Source organism: Argiope bruennichi, chromosome X1, assembly GCF_947563725.1.
Source record: "Argiope bruennichi chromosome X1, qqArgBrue1.1, whole genome shotgun sequence".
NCBI lineage: Eukaryota > Metazoa > Arthropoda > Arachnida > Araneae > Araneidae > Argiope > Argiope bruennichi.
Window position 1 is genome coordinate 128,395,468 of NC_079162.1, and position 13,806 is coordinate 128,409,273.

Consider the following 13,806-nt stretch of genomic DNA (forward strand, 5'->3'; position numbering starts at 1 on the left):
AAATTTTTTCTTGTTTCAATTTTAATATAACTTATAGATTTAATTATTGATGAACAGCTTTTGCAATGTTTCACAATTTCAGAGTAAATTTTACTTTTTTTTCGATCAAGTTTATATATATTAAATTTATATGACCGAAATTTAAATGCCATAGAAGTATGCAGTTTTCGTATTTTATGCTAGCCATACTTAATTCAATATACTCGGCTTCTTACAAAAATGAATCATCAAAGTTTTAATTAAGTTTAAAAAGTTGTGAAGTGAGAAAATAAAATGGTCAGTTATTTAAAGTCGGGGGTCTCGCACTGTTGGCAGTCTAAGGTCAAGAGCTTCTTCACAAACCTCTTTACCGAAATTTCAAAATATCATAGCGTTTTAAGCACAAAACGAAAGTATGATTCCATAATTGAAGATGTAAATCGATTAAAAGTTTCCAAGAAGAAAAAATCATCTTCAGATGATCGACTAATTCAAAGGTATGATGTGCTGCTGACTGTATAAGGAGTGAAAAACTCAATAAGCCTTTGTCAGATGCGCGAAATAACATTATGTTAATTTAAGCATACAAAAACATTGCTGTTATTCCAGCAAAAATCTTATTTTCACTTTAACGAATGTCTAGTATGTAATGTGCGGATTATCTAAGTAATTTGCAGATTACATAGGTAATTTAAGAAATAAAACAATTTTCGACACTTTAACGGGTCACCTTAGTTAATCTGCACATTACCTAGATAATTTATAGAATATCTGTTGAATTTAGTTGCAACACATATATTTAAAAACATTTTGACAATTAGGAATAAACATTTACTATACGAAAGTTATGATTTAATATTCAAAAAATGTGCCCAAGCATTGTTATAATCTCTAATCGTTTTCAACGAGACCTGTGATCGCAGTAGCAAGAATTCAATTGGAGATAAGGTTGCATTTTAATAATAAAGCTATTAGATCATCAATTTTTATTAATAATGTCTTTATATTTTGGAGGCGGTGCAAGGTGAACAAAGAATAGATTAGATCCTCTCAAATAGATCGAATTAAATCTGTAAGATTTGTAAAAGCATCTATTTGAACGCATTACATGAATGAAACACATTTCCTTAAACTTTATAGAGACCTCAAGAAATAAAACAAACTGGGAAAATATTTTTAATTTCGAATCAAGGTAGAATCCATATTTATCCTTGATAAGCAGACAACGCAGTGAAAAAATTTGTATCACTCATAATGAAATATAAAGTTAAAAAAAAAAAAAAATCTGCCTTTTTATATAATAATAAAAGCGCGTTTTTAGAGACTGTTTTTTAACATGACTTGTTTATATTCTAATTTAATAATCAAAAACATCGAATCTTATCAACAATATAACATCTGTAAGACATCTAATCGTTCATGAACAGATGGAAATACGAAATGCCATCATTTCATTTTAAAGAACCAACCAGCAAATGATAATCATATCTCGCGTCCTTGACAGATAAATCGTTTGATTCAACTTCTTTTCTTCTTTTTTTTTTCAGTCTTTTCTTCCAGTCTTCTACCAGAACGGAAACTAAGAGAATACTATCTTTATTTCTTTGCAATCTGTTAAAAAAAATTGTAGCATCTGACATTTGTATGAAAAAGCCGGCAGAAAAAAATTGCCTTCAACTTATTCGCTGTATGTCTAAAATTTCTTTTAAAAGCATATTCAAACGACAGGCTTACATGCCAAATTTTATAGCTAAATATCTTATTAGTATTGTGATTACATAGAATCAGAGTTTACAGAATCAGCGAACCATACATTAAATTATTCCAGTAGTAAGTACCCTGATGGTTTACTGTCCAAACTGCTTCGTTCAGTAGTGTTGGGGTGGTTGGCTGTATAAAAAAAGTACCGTGAACGTAAAGTCTCGGTTTTAGGATCCTCAGGATCCAGGTTCGAAACAGAATTCTATCGAATAACCGCAGTGTAAACGTTTTTGGTGAAAGCTAAATCCATCGGGGCCGAATGTCCTCCCACTGGTGTAGTGCAGAAATTTGGAAGAGGGAGATGCCAATTCAGGAGTCGCCCTGGTCATCTGGCCACAGCTTAAAATTGCGAGGTGCGTTTAAAAATAGCCTTAGGGTTGTTTGAAAGCAGGACATTAATATAAGTAATATAACCTTCTTCAGTACAGTGATGGGAAAATTACGCTGGTTTAGAGGCTGTATCTGGTCCACTGTAGACTTAATAGACAAAATAACAATATTGAAATCCGTGTATATAATCCTCCACCGCCATCTGTAACACTGGCCGAAGTTTAAAAATATCTCCGCCACTTTTAGCTGCATCATTAATGGATGCGCAAATTTCAGCTTCTTTTTTGGCGTTAAACAACTGAGATTTTTTTTTTTTTTTTTTTTTTTTTTTTTTTTTTTTAATGTTTGAAGTGACTGATTTATCTGTGCGGGAATAAACCGAAGCATGAATGAATAATATTTATGCCAATTCATCATATTTTCCCTTCACGGACAAAATCGAAGATTATTGCTAATATTTTCTTTCCACGTTCTTTTTTATTATTATTATTATTATTTTGTATTGAGCATTGTAATTTTTTCCTGTTAGTGGGTCACTATTTGTTTCAATCCGACTTTAGCGGTTTGAATTGAATGTTCGTGAAGATAATCTATAAAGAAATTTCTCGGGGGGGGGCGCCTCGTAATTGAGGATGAGAAGCTTCCGGTAAGGTGGATGGTTCTCGACACTCTTGATGGTATACGAAAGATGGCTACCTCCCATCGATGACGGGGCGTACTTCCTAAGGAAAGGGTTGTACCGTGGCCGGTGTGGCTCTTTGGACTCAACCACAGTTCCCGCCAGTGTTGTTGTCGCGGCGATCCGGTCATTCAGGTTTTTCTGTGTGCCTTCGGGCGGGTTCGGATTAGTCAGCCTATGATGATTATCTATAAAGAGGATCCCTTTTCAAGGAAACGAAACTTCTAATGCAATTCTACATTCAGATCTAAAGCGCACTGAAGATAATATATATATATATATTTAATTTCTTATGCGCTCTGCTAAATTGCATCATATTTTCTACTACAACTTACTTTCGTTAATCTGTGACAAAAAGATCTGAAATAATACTATCAGGATATTAGCCCGTCTAGACGAACACATATTTTAGTTTAAAATAAGAGAATGATAAATACACCACGGTTCAAACAAAATTTGTAAAATAATATTTTGTGAGCCCTGAAGCTCTATAATAAATTATAATTCTGTGTATATCATTTTATCAGCCAATTTTTTTTTCATTTGTTCTTTTCCCCGTTATAGTAGATTCCACCATGGAAACAACAACAACAACAACAACAAAAAAATCGATCCAACCTCAATTATTAAAGTACAAAAGGCAATAATAAAGCAGGAATTAATAATTTATCAGGAGGCAATAATTTCGAAGACTCTGTAAGTTAAAAAAAAAGCTGCAAATTAAAATAGCACTCTCTTCATTCGCAGATATTTTTAAAAGTGCTTATCACTTTCATTAGTCATACTCGAGATACTGTCTGAAAAACAAAAATGTGCTTGGCTAATCAAAATGAATGAATTTATGTCAAAACTGCTAACTTTTTATTTGATTCTATTGTAGTCTAATCTATGTTGCTTCATTCTGGGTTGTTTCATAACATGAATTTTGGCTGGGAGCAGTTAAAGTTCAAAATAAATAAATACAAAAGAAGAGTTCAGAAAACGATGAAAAAATTAATTATTGTTTAAACAAGTATGAGGCAGAAAAGCGTAAATAATAAATTTTGCTATAATTTTTTTTCTTAAAGCTGATTCACCAACGTTTATCAAGTTAGAATGATCTTGTTACTATAATACCCTTTCACTATACAGTACGGTTATTATTTTTTAATTTCTCATGCCGACTCATCAAAAAAGGTGTAAAACGATACGAGTCGATGAGATGATAGAGCTAATTAGAAAGGGCTGACTTAAAAAAAATTAAATCTAGTAAAACATTCATTCATTTATTTTAATATATTTTTTGATTTTTTATTTTTATCATATGTTATTACTATTATTATTATTGCTGTTCATTTTGGCCACATACAGGCATTTAGTTCAACATGCCTAATATTAAAATGCTTTATTTCGCAGGCGAGAAAAGAAAAAGTAAATCAATTTTGTATCAATTTCAATTTTAATCAACATATTTTTCTGTTTTATTAAACGCCAAAGGCAAAATGCATTACTTATCAAATGCTTAATAATCAGATAGTTAATATTTCGAGCGAAAAGGATGGTCGTCAAAACAGGCTAGTTAGTAACATATTAAAAAATACAAACAGAAACTATCAGGGGCAGTATAACAGTTTGTAAAATAAACGTTTTGATATACGATGGGCATTATTATGCTCAACATGTTCATACCTAGTACTTTGCCCTTGTCTTGATTCTGAAATAAACTGAAGTAATAAAACGTTGTACCAGCTTGGTTTCAGGATTTAGAAACTTTCATGAGAACTTTATTTTTAGTATGATTAAAAAAGTTCCAAAATAGCAGAACGGGGCTCATATATTCACAAAAATATTTAAAATTCAGCTATAAATTTGCACTTGCATCTAACTCTCCCAATTATGTGTTTAATACATGTATACTGTAATTTGGAATATATGTCATAGAAATTTAGATTAGGAGTAGATTATAGGAGTGATCGATTTTAATTTATTATATACATAATAACCACATTGAAGTTACATCTGCCTCTCCCGAAGTCATCCAGAATAAGTTGGAATGACCGGCAATGAAGTGAGAAACATGACTGAGTCCTAACAGCCATCACCGGCCACGGTACAACCCCTCCCGTAGGAGTGGGATGAGGTGAAGGTAATTTGAACCGACATCATTACTATGCCTACCAGAGATGCAAGAACTAACCACCATACCAACAAATTCTCATCCCCATTAATGGGATACCGTCAAGTAGGGTTATATTTATAATAAATAAAATTCATGAACATTTATATTTCGTAATGTTCACTTATTAGACATTAATATTGACCATTTCAATATATTCAAGTTTTTAATTCTTGGATCAACATCATTTTGTAGGCAAATAAATGAGTTCTTTCCTGTTAATCCCCCATTCAATATTTAGCTATTTTTAAAATAAAAATAAGTGAACTAAGAAAATTGGCATGGTAGTAGAAGAAATGTTCTTAATTATATATCACAGAAATTTCAGTCTTAAGTAGCCATCATAAACTATAAGATAGAGATTTTATTTTACTTTTAATCTTTCAGAAAATATTAACGAGTTGTATTTTATAATGTTGTAGTTGTAAATTTGATTTGTTGTATGTAGTACTTTTCATCAGTATAGCTAATTAAATTATTATTTTTCAAAAATGCATCCTTTTTACGAAACCGACATACAAAATTATAAAATTTGTTAAATCTGTAAAAATGAACAAAAATGTAGCATTTAGCGAGGGAAGGGGGAGCCATTTTGGCAGTTCTGCCAAAGGCGCATGGTCACCTTGGTATGATCCTGGCTCCCTAATAACTGTGCCAAGGACATATTCCCTGTCTATCCCGCCAAATTAAGCTACTGCTGCTTACTCAGTTTTCAAAATACCACTTGCGCTAAATACAGCTTCAACCAGCAAGTTGAAACAAATATCTGAGAAACCAAAATATTATTGAATACTAGATTGTTTAGAAAGAAAGTTCATTGACAAACGTGGATGTATTTTTAGCTGTCAATAGATATTTTAAAAACTTTATACAATGCTCTGAGCAATTGGGTGAAAAAATAATCTTATTAGGTGGAGATTTCCACCAAGTTTTATCTGTCATTCGAGAGATTTCAGATCACTAACAGTTTCAAATTGCTTTAAAAAAAACAAAAACAAAAAATGTAGACTTTAGTTTGAATTTTTTGTTATGCTGCTTGTTGAAAATAGGCGCACTCTTGATATTGAAAGAGAAATGACATGTTGGATTTTATAAGTTGGCGGATGTTTACGTGGATAAACCATTAAGTTGCCACGATTTTACTCTCCAGTAAATGACGGTCCAGTTTAACAAGTTTTTTCAGTGACATAAATTTTCAGACAGTGGACTCCAACAGCTTAAAAGATGAGCCATTCTTACAATGACAATCGATTTGTCTATCGAAAATAATGACATTGTTTCACCAGGTATGCCAGGAACTGAAATAATTTATGTAAAAATTAACTGTATTGTCAGTGAAGATAAAAATGATCCACTTGTGTATACAGAAGAATTTGCAAATAATTCAGCACTCACTGAAATCCCACCTCATACATTTGAATTTAATGCTTAGAAATTTAGCACTTTCTAAAAGTTTGAGTCGAAGTTTTTGCTTCAGTAAGTCTATTATTGAAACAAACAAACAAACAATGAATGAATAGTTTCTCATTCATCGAATACCACTCACTCTATCTGGCACTAATATGCTTTTTAAATTTAAGCTTAAACAGTTCCCTATTCTATTAACATTTACAATAACTATAAATAAATCCGAGAAGGAAATTTTTGAAAAAATTACCTATATTCGTTAAAACCAGTTTTTAAATATGGGCAGCAGTATGTAGATCTTTCAAGAGTAACATTGTTTGATTCGGTTCTTGTTCTGCCTCCTGCCCCTGAAATATATATTTCTGCATGTAAGAAAGTTTAAGCTTCAATATTCTCATCAAAAATGAAAGATAACTATGTTTTTCACAATTGATAATAGTGCACACTTTTTACAGTGGGTAAATAGAACAGTGTCCAATAATATTTTGTGAATACGCAGAACTTTCAAACATATATAATGCTGAAATCTATGCCTATGAGAGCATGCCTACTATTGAGAGCATTTTATATGCCTCAATATATATACATTTGATTGAGTTCATTTTGCCTCTGAATGATCGTGTTCACATAAGAACAGATGATAAATAATCTTCACATTGCCGGATTTGGATCAGAATAAAATATAGATCTAAAAATTTGATTTTATAACTACACACCAAATTTCATCCATCCGTTACTTTACGTTTACAGTTATTGCGTTAAAATGAGCATAGACTTAAAGATATTATATTTCTAAAAAAGAAAAAAATTGGGGTGGTGGTGGGGACTTATTGAAGTCTTAAACAGTGAGATTCATCAAAATCAAGAGATTGAAGTTTTTGATGATTACAATGCTACCTATACTTCATATACTAAAATTAAAGGAGTTTTAGAGACATAAAACATGCTCACCACATCCGAAAATTCGGTGTACATTTAAAACCAGCGGGAGTATTCTCCCCAAATCTTTCTCACAAACTCTATAATAAATGCCAGAGAACGCCTTACATGGCATTGGCATACAGTAGTTACGAAATATTAACTTTTCGTTTGAATATATCGTGTGATGCTTGGCGAGTTATTTGGCGATTAATCCCTGGCATGCGGTTAATAGTATCCGAAAATCGAATTTGTCTTTTAGATGCGTTTTTACCAGCGATTGATAAAAAATGACACAAGACTACATTTATAGCCACAAAATCCCAAATTAAATTTGATATAGCCAAGTCACTCAGCTTTTGGGTTATTGCGTTTACATGCTTTTGAAAGTATAGATCGACGGGCGGGCAACCCCTGGTTGGATTTGGTTCAGAATTTGATAGATGTTTATACTATAGATGTTAAACATATGAACCGAATTTTATTCTTCTAACTCTCTTCGTTTTACAGTTATTGGATTGAATTATACTCGAACAGCCAGACAGACAGACTTTCCGTGAACAGATTTTGCTCGAAATTTGATAGAAATCTGCAAATTTGGTGCAAAATATACTAAAAATCCAAATATATTTGGTATCCAATATATATTTGGATACCAAATTTCAACCGTCTAGCCCGAAACGTTTTTGAGTTATTTTTTTCACAGACAGATAGGCGGACATTTTTCCAAAAAATGTGTTTTTCGAATACAGGGAGGTCCAAAACGTGGAGATTCGTCAAAATCTCGAGCTCAATTTTTTTTTTTTTTTTTTTGACGAATATTATACTTTCTCTACACTGCGCATGTGAGAAAGTAAAAAAGCATTCAAATTTAACGGATAGCATGAGAAACAATGAATCTGAAAAAAAAAAAATTCTTAAATGAACTCAAGATTAAAGTATGAGGAAGAAATATAGCAAATATGTACATACTTGGTTCGTATATACATATTTCCTATGGTAAAATTGTAAACGGTATATATACATTAATACCAAGAGAAAAAAAACATTAAATAGGTAGATAAGTATGAAAGTAATGGAATTAGTATTTGCTAATTTAAAAAAAAAAATAAAAGACATATTTTTCTCGTGACGATGGTTTTACAATTTCGTGATAACTCAACTGGTGTCAAAAAATATTTCAGATTTGCCGAACTGTAAATATCTACAAATATAATTCATACTCATGAAATTTTTTTCTAATATAATGATGTAATTAATATTCACGAAATATATCAAGAATTATAAATTATTTTTTAAATTTATAATTCTTTGCACGGTTCGAAAACAAATTTTAGAATTTCACAATTTCAAAGTTTAAGCCTAAAAAAATTCATTTTTTACAATGTATAAATTCATCTAAAATAACCATTACGTTACTTGCAGATACTAATACACTTTAAGAACGAATTTTGTTGACATTTTAAAAAAGCATTATCAGTCAAATATAACGTATTTGCCTTTTGGATAGATTTTGATAAAACCACCTGACATATTCATAATCGAAAGCAGAGAAATCTTTTTTGAAAGTTTGCGCAATCAGATTTATCACCTACATCGTATTTTTTTTTTTTAAATCTTATCTTCCATTCCTACACTGAATTTCAAAACTAGTGAATTCATTTAATTTCAGGGATTATATGGAGTGTCCGACATGGTGCAGACCGACATTAAAAAAAAAAAAAAACTTTAGAGATCTCGGCCGGATATCCGCAAACAAGTTTTTTATGAGTCAGAAATGTAGAGGTGAAACCGCCTCAGAAGCCCTTTCAAAGTGAAATTAAAATAAAAGGATGCGTAAAATGTATAAGGCAGGAATTAATTGAATAAAATTTAAAATATCACGAATCGTACTCATTCAGATAGGACTAAAAAATAATACATTTTTTTTTCAAGCCGCTACACAGTCTAAAAATTGCCAATTCATAAGAAATATAATGAGGAAAAAAGTTAATAAAATTTACTGACATATTCCGCTACCAGATGCGCTTAAAAATCATAAAATATGACAAATATCGACTTTTTTTCAATAGTTTGTAAAATCTTACAATTCTTCTCTAAATGCTTATTACTGTATTAGCTGTTAAGCACCAATTCATGATTTTTAATTTATTATGTACGATGGTATCAGCAATATTATACTCTTTTATGCCTTTATTTACTTTAAAATAGACTGTTTTTCCTTTTTTTCCCCCTACGTTTTTCAATGTAGACGAGTATAGTTTTTTTCCATAGTTAAAGGGTTAAAAAGTAATATTTGGTATCTATCGCCCGTAAGACAGGCGTCCTGGGCATTTATACTCTCTTTGTCCTTGCTCGCTGTCATTAGACCAGAGATAGACATCGCTCCGTTTCCCCAAAAGTTTGAACTCAACATCAAGTTTTACGTTCATATGTTTGTAAAATTATATAAAAAATACAATTAAAGTCTATATTAACTATTTTACTGAAAAAGAAAGAAAATTGATTTAAATTAAAAAAAACAAATGTTGGTTTTATAAGATGGAAAACAAGTTTCACTTTTTTTATAACTGATTTTTTTTTTATTTCTCGTCTAAGGTGAGCTAATACTGACATTCCATGTGTCTCTGTTTCTAAAATGCATAGCATTGCGTCGTTTATGATAAAAAAAAACTTTATATTAATTAAACATATAAACTGAAATACAATATCGTGTAAATATATTCTCTGTAATATCCCTCAAAAAATCTAACTTTAACGAAAGTCAACTCATTAAATCCTGATACATTCAGTCACGAATATAAGAGATGCAATTGAATGGAGTGGACTGAGTAATCATATATCAAAAGGAACTATTTCCCTGGTTTTTATTAAATGGATTAAATTAGTAATTATTTAGGGTCGATTTTTTTAGCGATTACAGTTTCTTTCAGTCATCAAGAGATGGCACCAGTACTTGACGACCGGAGAGCCATTACAAGTCTTAAATAAGTACAGACATACTTCGCGTGATGAACAACACCCACTACGATGATTCGCATTGTTATATCAGCATTTAATATCGAAGAAATAAGTAAATACTACTTCTCTAATTACCAAAATGCTGGAACATCAGATTCTTTTAAACATTAAGATTGATATGGAACTTGGCAAATTGGATTGTGTGACAAAATAACGTTCACAGTTGTAAAAATGGAATTTTAATAAAAATAAGATTTACAAAAACAAACAAACAAAAAAAAAAAAGCTCGAATCCAAAGCCTTAAATTATAGTTTGCGTTTTATCCAGAAATCGTAGAAATCAATTGTTTAAATCAAATCGTATACGCGGCATGCATAAAGAACAAACCAAAATGCTGAAAAACACACACAACTCTCCTAATGAGCGATATTTCATAGAACAAATGATGAGAAGGCACCATGACGTCTTGGCCTGTATTTTGGATATCAGTCAGCGTTGAGCACTTGTTTGAAGTGAGTCCGCGATTGCTTGATGGAAAAAGCTCTGAGCGAATAGCGCTTTCGAATGCAGCTCCGAGGTGTATCAGCAAGTGCCAGTAAAGCCTTAATCGATGAGATTGTGTCTCTGACCACGATTATAGAGATATAGTTGGATAACAACGACATCAATGAGCTGGTGGAAGAACACAGCCAGAATTATCAAGGATGTTATGGATCGTTATTCTATGTCATAGAACGAAAAGTCGTGGTGATATTTGATCAAGAGAGGAGAAAATAATAGTCTCAACAAATTAACAACGCTCTAGAGACATAAGGGAGATGCTGAAGGCAGGGAAAATTACTGCATCGTATGTTGAAAAACATCATCATTTTATGCACGCTACAAATTAATTTAAAGAAAATACTTGTCTCATTTTTGCAATATTTTGAAGCTAAGCCAAAGACAAATACCCTCTTAGACTACTTTATTCTAAAACAAATGAATTATAAATAATAAATTACGTTATTATAAATCTATTAGAGTATCTTTTTTTTTTGGAATGGAAGGCATTGGCCTATTTCACATAGATTCCTACAAAAAAAAAAAAAAAGCATTACGAGTAAGATTCGAAAACGAATTATGCTCGTTAAGTGAAGCTCCACTGCATATTGCTTAACCATGGGTGATAGCAATTTCTTTTCTATCAAGCGGAGTTTTTTTTTTTTTTTTTTTTTTTTTTTGTACAAGTGGAGGCATTCGTCGAGTATCTCGAAATTTAGGGGCTTCAAAATTTATTCGAGGTATATCGCTGTGTTAAACGAATGGCAAAATTTCTACTTGTTCACAAAACATTTTTCGCTCTTGCTTTATCTTGTAAAAAGGAAGAAAGAAAATGAATGAACGAAAAAAATTAAATTAAACATAAAGGAAACTGAGAACTAAGGAAAACACAGAGAAAAAAAATCGGATTATTAAATAATTTCAAAAGCAACGACATTCAGGAAGTTTATATGATAATTGGATAAAACTGATCAGTCAAAAACCAATATTTTTAAATTAACAGTATCTTTTAAGCTAAAAGCATAAAAAGAATTACCATCAGTATGTTGTTTATCCAGAGAAAGGGAGAAATTTTGAGTAGAATTTGAAACATTGAGGGGATTTTCTGCTTCTGTGTTTATAAAATTTCACGCCCCCTTTTTATCATTTATTTATTTATTTTATTACCATTCAAAAGTATAAATACTATTTAATCTGTACTTTTGTACTCCCTTTAATTTTTAATGTATTATTTTTAATTAGCATTATAACTTTTATCATTATGGTTTATAAATATTTCTTTAATTCTTTTTTATCAGAAAATATGTCAATAGCCTGAGTTTAAATACCAATGTTTTTCATGGCATATTTCTGTTTAAATATATTATGTTGGGACTCTCTATTTTATTACACAATTCATATCAGATGATGTAATAACATTATATTACATTATTAATGAAGGAAAAAAAGGAAAAGTCGTCTTACCAATACTCGAAAAAGATTACAAATTTTTTTCTTTTAAAAACTTAGAAAAGGAGGGAGACGCCCATATCTTTCTGTTTTTGGTCTAGATTCTCATCTTAAAAGGGTATTTGAGATTAAGACATGATTCAGATGACTTTTCTAACACAGCCCGTGGATCAATAGGTCATTTCACACTTGTAGGAAGCTCTTTCTTCAGGAATTTTGCTTTCTCATATTTGAAAGAAAAGCATATTAAACGTTAAAAATTCTGCCACGTTTTAGACTATCACATGGCCGAAAAGCAAATGGCCGTGAGCATGATTATTCTAAAACACAACTCGCTGGGAGGCATGAAATATGGCACGTGTCCTCTACAACAAAATTGTCGATTTCTATCAAAATTTAGGCAGAATTTATCAATGGATAATCTGTTTACCTGTTGGGAAAACTCAAGAAAACTTCAAACTAATAAGTGTTAGAGATTTTGAATAAGATTTTATCATCAGATTTTTAAAAATTTATTTAAGAGCAATTTTTGCGTCTTCATTAAAGTAGTGTTATACTGAACAGAAAAATATCACTAAAAATTAAAAATTTTCGCATAACTTTTCGAAAAAATCAACAAATACAGGTGGAAAGGGGCTCGTCGAAAAATGTTTTTAAATACTTTTATATTTGAATTTTTTTAACGGAAAAACGTAGTAGTATAGGTTTACGATTTCGAATGGTTTTTGGATGGTCGTTATTCAGAAGAAAGTGATGAAAAATGCATTTTCTGATATACCATTAAGCACGCGAATAATGCGTTTTAATGCTTTTCGAGATACACCTATCACAAAGAAAAAATTATTACTTTTTTTTCAATATTTAACATATAGAAATCATTTGAATTTGTAGAATACTTTTTGATAGGATTTTTTTCCCGAGCGCACATTTCACAAGTGCACATTCATCTTGCAAACGGGGGCGGTATCCTAATCGTCAATCAATCACAGCCTTTTTTTTTTATTATGACGCAAAAGTAGGAATTTAAACAAAGGCTGCGTTTCAAGATCTTTGCAATGACTGTTGCGGTTCAAAATGAAACTGATTGACTCTATTTATTTTATGACTCATTTTTAATGATGGATGGTTTATTCAATTAAAACATGCTGTAATGATAAAGAAATGTTTCCTATTTTCCTTCATACAGATTTGTTTATCTTGATCTTTTTTTGAACTTAATTCGTTTAATATGCTAATAATGTGAGAACTAACTTATAGCAGAGATGAAAGTACTGACATATATGAAATATTCCCAAAGATATATTAATTATTTTCAGAGACGGGTGTTTTCCGCCTATACTGAATATTAGGAAGCATAATTGATTACATTGAATAAAATAAAATACTTTGATTTGATTTTTCGACAAAACCATTGATAAATTTAAATTTTTAGGGGTTTTTTTTTGTCTTTATTAAAATACTTATAAAAATAAAAAGCAATATTTCTGTTGGTAAAGCATTGCAAAAGAAGTGGGTCATAAATGGAGTCTGGAGATTCAAGTATTGTTAGTTTGCCTGTTCTATCTATCATCTTTGACTTGAGAAGATGAAACCTTCTCGCATCAATTTGTTAACAATGATAATAAG